The 8,608-nt window shown below is 44.9% G+C and overlaps 1 protein-coding gene across 1 annotated transcript in view; it reads right to left on the bottom strand.

Annotated features, from left to right (window-relative positions):
* LOC110486932 (ephrin-A2) overlaps nucleotides 1–8,608 on the bottom strand; it is a 221,369-nt gene that overhangs the window by 83,073 nt on the left and 129,688 nt on the right. The gene's annotated exons all lie outside the window — the stretch shown is intronic.

The following is an 8,608-nucleotide window of genomic DNA, read 5'->3' on the forward strand; positions in this document are numbered from 1 at the left end:
TCAATTCCTCCAGCTTCAGTAATGTGTCCCAGGCTGTCTCTCTCGTGTGTTTATCGCCGGCGTAAATGACCATGATTTAACTGGGTGCCACATCAGTGATCAAGAGCAAACAAGCCGCTTTTCTGGATGATTTCTCTGGCTCTGTGTACATGTGCTCAGCATTACTAACAACGAGGGAGGAGGTTTGACAAGGACTCATCCGTCTGGGCCTGCACTGGCTTGCAATCATCCCTCAACATCCACAGCCTGAATGAATTTAGACAAAGTGTCTCTCACTGTGTAGATGGGCTATAGAAGGAGAACATTAGAGAAGCGCTCAGGACTGGAGAGTGGAGAATGTAGGGTGTAGTATGGGTGCTCTGGTCGTACTGAAGTAACGGAGATGATTGGTCAGCAGAGCAAAGCATTAACAGACATGGGAAGAGAATATATGAGTTGGGGAGTAGCTGGTCTCAAACTTACAAAACCAACCCAAAACAAGCCAGCAGTATCTAGGTACGGTTAGAGCCCACAATATTGTCAAGGTTGTGTAGAGTAAACATACACTTTACTACAGGCCTACGATGCCTTTTAGGTCACATGGTCACTATCCCACTTCTGACACCAATATAGCATCTGACTTGATGCACACAAACCAAGCATTCAGAAGTGGTTTCTCTGTAATCCAACTTGTTATTGAACTTGTTCACACAAACTATCAAACATATACAAATGTAGCTGGACAAATTACTTGTTTTCGAGAAATCCATTTTTAGAAGCTTTATAGAAGTACAATAAGACAAAGATAGTAAAACAGACAAAAGGAGCGTACAGCCAGGAACAGACAGGTTGGTTTGGGTCAAACAGCCTGGAGTAGCCTCGGACGACCAGATGTCTTTGTTACCGCCCCAAAGACATGGAGGGCATTGCTCCGGAGTCCGTGGGGGAAGGAGGAAGGGAGTGTGAAGAGGATGAAGCCATTCTACAGTTCCCTTTCCCTCAGTAAGCGGTTAGCGCTGTCCAGAAAGCCCGGCAGTCTCTAATAATATCTCCTGTGGAATTAGTGGGGATCAATGCGCCCAGTGAACAGAGAGCTTTGCTGAGGGAAAAGCTCTCCGGTAGCAGATGGTGGACAGTTTATCACGTCAATTAACTCCCAGGCCGGCACTGGCATCATGGCCGATTGGGATGCGTCCTGTCCTGTCTCAACTGACTCGGAAGCCTAGAATTACAACTTCCTCTTCAAATCACATTACCCCAACCTGACAGGGAATTGTTTAATTTTTGGTGTTCATGTTCCCATCATGCTTCACGGTGAAGGGGAAGAATGTTTGCCGGTTATACCCAGTAACACGAACATCAGAGAGAAAGAGTGAAATATGATCAACATTGAAAATTATATCTAAATGTTTTGTTAGTTTGGTAAGATGTTTGTCTAATAAGAGGGGATTATTTCCTATTTTATTGAGTTTTAATTAAATTGATTCTGTGTAGAATTAACACAAAAACCGCTAAAGCAGTCATTTTAACAGATCATTATTTTAAATAATTTGTATTACTCTGAAATGTTTTAAGTCATACCCCCCTCCGTCCTAGACTTGTTCTAAATAAGTTGATATACAGTTGAAGTCGGAAGTTTACATACACCTTAGCCAAATACATTTAAACTCAAACTTAAAAGTTTTTCCACAATTCCTGACATTAAATCCTAGTAAAAATTCCCTGTCTTAGGTCAGTTAGGATCACCACTTTATTTAAAGAATGTGAAATGTCAGAATAATAGTAGAGATAATGATTTATTTCAGCTTTTATTTCTTTCATCACATTCCCAGTGGGTCAGAAGTTTACATACACTCAATTAGTATTTAGTGGCATTGCCTTTAAATTGTTTAACTTGGGTCAAACGTTTTGGGTAGCCTTCCACAAGCTTCCCACAATAAGTTGGGTGAATTTTGGCCCATTCCTCCTGACAGAGCTGGTGTAACTGAGTCAGGTTTGTAGGCCTCCTTGCTTGCACACGCTTTTTCAGTTCTGCCCACACATTTCTTTAGTATTGAGGTCAGGGCTTTGTGATGGCCACTCCAATACCTTGACTTTGTTTTCCTTAATCCATTTTGCCACAACTTTGGAGGTTTGCTTGGGGTCATTGATCATTTGGAAGACCCATTTGCGACAAAGCTTTAACTTCCTGACTGATGTCTTGAGATGTTGCTTCAATATATCCACATAATTTTCCTACCTCGTGATGCCATCTATTTTGTGAAGTGCACCAGTCCCTTCTCAGCAAAGCACCCCCACAACATGATGCTGCCACCACTGTGCTTCACGGTTGGGATGGTGTTCTTCGGCTTGCAAGCCTCCCTCTTTTTCCTCCAAACATAATGATGGTCATTATTGCCAAACGATTCTATTTGTGTTTTGACAGACCAGAGGACATTTCTCCAAAAAGTCCGATCTTTGTCCCCATGTGCAGGTGCAAACCGTAGTCTGTCTTTTTTATGGTGGTTTTGGAGCAGTGGCTTCTTCCTTGCTGAGCGGCCTTTCAGGTTATGTCGATATAGGACTTGTTTTACTGTGGACATAGATACTTTTGTACCTGTTTCCTCCAACATCTTCACAAGGTCCTTTGCTGTTGTTCTGGGATTGACTTGCACTTTTCGCATCAAAGTATGTTCATCTCTAGGAAACAGAACGCGTCTCCTTCCTGAGTGGTATGACGGCTGCGTGGTCCCATGGTGTTTATACTTGCGTACTATTGTTTGTACAGATGAACGTGGTACCTTCAGGTGTTTGGAAATTGCTCCCAAGGATGAACCAGACTTGTGGAGATCTCAATTGTTTTTCTGAGGTCTTGGCTGATTTGTTTTGATTTTCCCATGATGTCAAGCAAATGGGCACTGAGTTTGAAGGTAGGCCTTGAAATACATCCACAGATACAACTCCAATTGACTCAAATTATGTCAATTTGCCTGTCAGAAGCTTCTAACGCCGTGACATAATTTTCTGGAATTTTCCAAGCTCTTTAAAGGCACAGTCAACTTCGTGTATGTAAACGTCTAACCCACTGGAATTGTGATACAGTGAATAATAAGTGAAATAATCTGTCTTTAAACAATTGTTGGAAAAATTTGCCACAACTATAGTTTGTTAACAAGAAATTTGTGGAGTGGTTGAAAAACGAGTTTTAATGACTCCAACCTAAGTGTATGTAAACTTCTGACTTCAAATGTAACACACTGTCTGTTAGAATCTTAATATCACAAGCAGAACTGGAGTTAGAAGCATGGATTTCCTTCTCCGAACAGTAGGACCTGTTCTGCTCCTTCTCCCAACAGTAGGGCCTGTTACGCTCCTTCTCCGAACAGTAGGACCTGTTCTGCTCCTTCTCCCAACAGTAGGGCCTGTTACGCTTCTTCTCCGAACAGTAGGACCTGTTCTGGTCCTTCTCCCAACAGTAGGGCCTGTTACGCTCCTTCTCCGAACAGTAGGGCCTGTTCCGCTCCTTCTCCCAACAGTAGGGCATGTTCTGCTCCTTCTCCCAACAGTAGGGCATGTTCTGCTCCTTCTCCCAACAGTAGGGCCTGTTCTGCTCCTTCTCCCAACAGTAGGGCCTGTTTCGCTCCTTCTCCCAACAGTAGGGCCTGTTCCGCTCCTTCTCCCAACAGTAGGACCTGTTCCTCTCCTTCTCCCAACAGTAGGGCCTGTTCCTCTCCTTATCCCAACAGTAGGGCCTGTTCTGCTCCTTCTCCCAACAGTAGGGCCTGTTCCTCTCCTTATCCCAACAGTAGGGCCTGCTCCGCTCCTTCTCCCAACAGTAGGGCCTGTTCCACTCCTTTTCCCAACAGTAGGGCCTGTTCCGCTCCTTCTCCCAACAGTAGGGCATGTTCTGCTCCTTCTCCAAACAGTAGGGCCTGTTCTGCTCCTTCTCCCAACAGTAGGGCCTGTTCCGCTCCTTCTCCCAACAATAGGGCCTGTTCTGCTCCTTCTCCCAACAGTAGGGCCTGTTCTGCTCCTTCTCCCAACAGTAGGGCCTGTTCCTCTCCTTCTCCCAACAGTAGGGCCTGCTCCACTCCTTCTCCCAACAGTAGGGCCTGTTCCTCTCCTTCTCCTAACAGTAGGGCCTGCTCCGCTCCTTCTCCCAACAGTAGGGCCTGTTCCTCTCCTTCTCCCAACAGTAGGGCCTGTTCCTCTCCTTCTCCCAACAGTAGGGCCTGCTCCGCTCCTTCTCCCAACAGTAGGGCCTGTTCTGCTCCTTTTCCCAACAGTAGGGCCTGCTCCGCTCCTTCTCCCAACAGTAGGGCCTGTTCCTCTCCTTCTCCCAACAGTAGGGCCTGCTCCGCTCCTTCTCCCAACAGTAGGGCCTGCTCCGCTCCTTCTCCCAACAGTAGGGCCTGCTCCGCTCCTTCTCCCAACAGAAGGGCCTGTTCCTCTCCTTCTCCCAACAGTAGGGCCTGTTCCTCTCCTTCTCCCAACAGTAGGGCCTGCTCCGCTCCTTCTCCCAACAGTAGGGCCTGTTCTGCTCCTTTTCCCAGCAGTAGGGCCTGCTCCGCTCCTTCTCCCAACAGTAGGGCCTGTTCCTCTCCTTCTCCCAACAGTAGGGCCTGCTCCGCTCCTTCTCCCAACAGTAGGGCCTGTTCCTCTCCTTCTCCCAACAGTAGGGCCTGCTCTGCTCCTTCTCCCAACAGTAGAGTGTGATGGGGAGAATGGGTAAGTTGAGGACTGAAGGGAAGCAAACAATGCATAATTATGTAATTCTATTGAATTGATCCATTATAATTATAATCTCTAAATGATATGTACCCTCTATCAATCCACTGAATCCCAGCAGTCTTATCAGTCTACTCTGACCTACTGGGAGAAGGCTACACAGTGACAGCGTAAGTAATTGTACATGCTGAATAGCTTTCAATATCTGGGAAAATATCCACATTGGGCAGCAGGTGAGTGTTGGAGAATGTGGTGATGAGGCTTGTGGAACCTTACGTTGGCATGGGGACAATTGTCACCATGGACAATTTCTTCACTTCATTGTCATTGGTGAACACGTTGCTGGCTGGTGCTGAAGAACGCATGAAGATGCACACAAGCAGGAGCTGACTATAATGGACTATTTTTGTCTGCTGTCATATCGACACTTACATTCATTGTAATGCAATTATTGCGTTTGTGCTGTGTTTCACTATTCATCAAGGCCACTTGGTGCTTCTAGTGATGGTTATGCTACTGATGTTTTCATCAGTTGACCGCTTGCCTTGACCGTGCGTCTTGGTGGTTGGAGTATTTTTTTACATTTTGTTGTTACTGTGTTCCAACATTTATGCTTTCTTTTTCATAGTTGTAACAAAGGCATGCCACAAATACATTTATTGAACACTTGATTTAAAAAAAAATACATCCTACAGTAACATAAACCAATGGAAACGCTAGTGTTATTTTGAATAAAATACAAATCATATTTTAACGTTACCTAAGGCCTTCATAAACACAACAACATTTTGATTCTTGCGATAGCATATATGAAATGTATTAATTACACTGTTAAAATGTTGCAGTCAGATTGGCTGCTCATTAGCTTGAAGGGGTCCTTCAAGGCCCAGTGATTCTAGTGTTAGAGCAGTCAGAGCATTGTTGGCAGAAGAGATGACTAAGACTCCATTCACTTCTCATTGCAGTAACGTGACACACAAGCCTAGGGTCTAGGCCCTTAGTGCTACTCCCCCCCTTTCTCTCTCCCTACCCATTTCTCTCTCCTTTCATTCTTCTGGAAGGCTGCCAAGGATTTCTACCACGAATTCGCAATCAAAAACTGTCACTATATTCAAATTCATCCATTTTTTGTTGTTGTTCTTATTTCATGGATGAAGGTGGGCGTATTCACAACCATTATCCAGGTTCACTTCCTGTGGGATTTCTAGGTGTCATTTAGCTGCACTGTGATTCTACATGGAGATCCTCATGGGTCTAACTACTCATGTCTGTCCTCAGAAGACTCTGATAGAGTCTAACTTCTTATGCCTGTCCTCAGAAGACTCTGATAGAGTCTAACTTCTTATGCCTGTCCTCAGAAGACTCTGATAGAGTCTAACTTCTCATGCCTGTCCTCAGAAGACTGATAGAATCTAACTTATCATGCCTGTCCTCAGAAGACTCTGATAGAGTCTAACTTCTCATGCCTGTCCTCAGAAGACTCTGATAGAGTCTAACTTCTCATGTCTGTCCTCAGAAGTCTCTGATAGAGTCTAACTTCTCATGTCTGTCCTCAGAAGTCTCTGATAGAGTCTAACTTCCCATGCCTGTCCTCAGAAGTCTCTGATAGAGTCTAACTTCTCATGTCTGTCCTCAGAAGACTCTGATAGAGTCTAACTTCTCATGCCTGTCCTCAGAAGTCTCTGATAGAGTCTAACTTCTCATGTCTGTCCTCAGAAGTCTCTGATAGAGTCTAACTTCTCATGCCTGTCCTCAGAAGTCTCTGATAGAGTCTAACTTCTCATGTCTGTCCTCAGAAGACTCTGATAGGGTCTAACTTCTAATTTCTGTCCTCAGAAGACTCTGATAGAGTCTAACTTCTCATGCCTGTCCTCTGAAGTCTCTGATAGAGTCTAACTTCTCATGTCTGTCCTCAGAAGACTCTGATAGGGTCTAACTTCTCATGCCTGTCCTCAGAAGACTCTGATAGGGTCTAACTTCTCATGCCTGTCCTCAGAAGACTCTGATAGGGTCTAACTTCTCATGCCTGTCCTCAGAAGACTCTGATAGGGTCTAACTTCTCATGCCTGTCCTCTGAAGACTCTGATAGGGTCTAACTTCTCATGCCTGTCCTCAGAAGACTCTGATAGAGTCTAACTTCTCATGTCTGTCCTCAGAAGACTCTGATAGAGTCTAACTTCTCATGCCTGTCCTCAGAAGTCTCTGATAGAGTCTAACTTCTCATGTCTGTCCTCAGAAGTCTCTGATAGAGTCTAACTTCCCATGCCTGTCCTCAGAAGTCTCTGCTAGAGTCTAACTTCTCATGTCTGTCCTCAGAAGACTCTGATAGGGTCTAACTTCTAATTTCTGTCCTCAGAAGACTCTGATAGAGTCTAACTTCTCATGCCTGTCCTCAGAAGACTCTGATAGAGTCTAACTTCTCATGTCTGTCCTCAGAAGACTCTGATAGAGTCTAACTTCTCATGCCTGTCCTCAGAAGTCTCTGATAGAGTCTAACTTCTCATGTCTGTCCTCAGAAGTCTCTGATAGAGTATAACTTCTCATGCCTGTCCTCAGAAGTCTCTGATAGAGTCTAACTTCTCATGTCTGTCCTCAGAAGACTCTGATAGGGTCTAACTTCTAATTTCTGTCCTCAGAAGACTCTGATAGGGTCTAACTTCTCATGCCTGTCCTCAGAAGACTCTGATAGGGTCTAACTTCTAATTTCTGTCCTCAGAAGACTCTGATAGGGTCTAACTTCTCATGCCTGTCCTCAGAAGACTCTGATAGGGTCTAACTTCTCATGCCTGCCTCAGAAGACTCTGATAGAGTCTAACTTCTCATGCCTGTCCTCAGAAGACTCTGATAGTCCTCTCTCTATTAAATCACACTTTGAGAGCAAGACTATATATATTTAATCAATACAAGCACCTTGGGGGTTTAGAGTCTTAACTCTACATAAGATACCCAAAGGCAATCCAACCTTGTTACGTGAGAGGGTTATAGAATTATGTCAGACAATATCTCAGCGCTTGCTCACAGGCAAAAGAAGTCTGAATGGGAGCTGGGAGTATGTACAGCTGAATATCAGATTATGAGCGGAGAGAGTTTAACCATTATGTGAAGAAACACATTAGGTATAGTGTGATGTGTACTGCGTTAACAGTGCTTGCGTCATCTTCTCCTTTCTTGGGAGATTGATCTGTGGGAATCTTTACTGTCCCTCCTTCCCTCTTCCACTACATCACACTCTCTCTTTTCTCCTACCTTACTCTTTCCTTCATGCTTAAGCGCTCCTTCTCTCTCTTCCCCCCCACCCCCTCCCTCCTCCCTTCCCCACTCTCTCTCTGGTTCTTTTGAATGAAGGCTAGCAGTGGGTAATGTATTCCAGTCCTGGCTGTGGCTCCATCCACTCTATTCCTCAGTGCCTGTGGCTAAGCGAGGATCAGAAGAGGAGATCTATCAGTCCTCTCCTGGCAGCGTTGGCACGCCGTCTCTCACGGGCCTCTGCCGCTGTGTGTTATGTAAACACCCGACTCACGCTGTCAAAGAATTAAAAAACACCCAGCTCATCTCCATACCTAAGTGAGCCCAGTCGCCGTGTCGGGTGGCGCTCTGTAAAAGTGGCACGTTAAGTGTTGTGTAGGTTAAACTTGACGATAAGAAGGTTTCTTTTCCTTCCTTTGTGTCTGATTCCTTTCTTCGTCCTTCCCTAAAACAAAAAGGGCTTGAAGTTGCAGTTGAATAAATTCTTATTTTTGGTTGGATTTGATTCATATATGAACAGGCAAGTTTCATAATTAGGTATTTAACACAAGGCAGCATGACCTTCAAGAAGTGTTCTCTGACCTTCTGAGCGTTGCTAATTCCTGCTGTTAACTGCGATGGGCCATGAGTAAAGCTAGCCCAAATGCCTGGCGTAGGAGCCCAGTGTTGAAACCAG

The sequence above is a fragment of the Oncorhynchus mykiss genome, chromosome 1 (genome assembly GCF_013265735.2).
Source record: "Oncorhynchus mykiss isolate Arlee chromosome 1, USDA_OmykA_1.1, whole genome shotgun sequence".
NCBI classification, from domain to species: Eukaryota; Metazoa; Chordata; class Actinopteri; order Salmoniformes; family Salmonidae; genus Oncorhynchus; species Oncorhynchus mykiss.